A 1,133-nucleotide genomic window follows, 5' to 3' on the forward strand; every position below is an offset into this window, starting at 1 on the left:
TGGGGGGTGGGTCTGGGGACCATGCTTTCAGGGGACATCTAGGTCAATTGGCATAACAAAGTTTATTAAGAAAATCTTCTGCATCCTGTTTTGTTGAGTGGCATCTGAGGTCTTAAAAGCTAGCGAGCGCGGCTGTCTAAGATGCCTCAATTGGTCCCAACTAACGTGGAGTAAAGGAGAATGAAGAACACCAAAGTCACAAGGAAAGTATTAGCCCAAGAGATAGAATGGGCCACATAAACAAGAGACTTCATCAGCCTGAGACCAGAAGAACTAGATGGTGCCCGGCTACCACCAATGACTGCACTGACAGGGAACATAACAGAGAGTCCCTGATGGAGCAGGAGAAAAGTGGGGTGCAGAACTCAAATTCTAGTAAAAAGACTAGACTTAATGGTCTGAGATTGGAGGAACCCCAGAAAGCATGGCCCCAGGACTCTCTGTCAACCTAGAACTAAAACAATTCCCAAGGCCAACTCTTCAGACAAAGATTGGACTGGACTATGGGACATAAAATGGTACTTGTGAAGAGTGTGCTTCTTAGCTCAAGTAGATACATGAGACTAAATGGGCAGCTCCTGTCTGGAGGTGAGATGAGAAGACAGAGAGGGTCAGGAGCCGGTTGAATGGACACAGGAAATCAGGGGTGGAAAGGAGGATTGTGCTGTCACAGTATGCGGAGAGCAATTAGGGTCACATAACAATGTATGTGTAAATTTTTGTACAAGAGACTAACTTGAATTGTAAACTTTCACTTAAAGTACAATAAAAAAAAAATAAAGAAAATTCCATGGGACACAGTTCCACTCTGACACATACAGAGTTGCCATGATTCGGAATCAACTCAACAGCAATTGGGCAATATATGTGTATATATGTATAGACATATACCTATGTGTATATAGATAGATAAATAGAGATATTTGCACATATAATACAAAATTCACATGAATTAATTTTTTTCATTAAATTAAATGAGAGACTTCAAAAAACTTAGTTCTTAAGGCTAGCCTCTTGGAACTCTGTCCTCATCATTCCAAAGGGCAGTATCCTAGATATTCATGGTTGCCCAAAATCTTTTTGACATTTTTCTACACATTTTTACAGTTCCCCAGAGTACTCATCCCTCCTTT

The sequence above is a fragment of the Trichechus manatus genome, unplaced genomic scaffold (assembly GCF_000243295.1).
Source record: "Trichechus manatus latirostris isolate Lorelei unplaced genomic scaffold, TriManLat1.0 scaffold00035, whole genome shotgun sequence".
Taxonomy (NCBI): domain Eukaryota; kingdom Metazoa; phylum Chordata; class Mammalia; order Sirenia; family Trichechidae; genus Trichechus; species Trichechus manatus.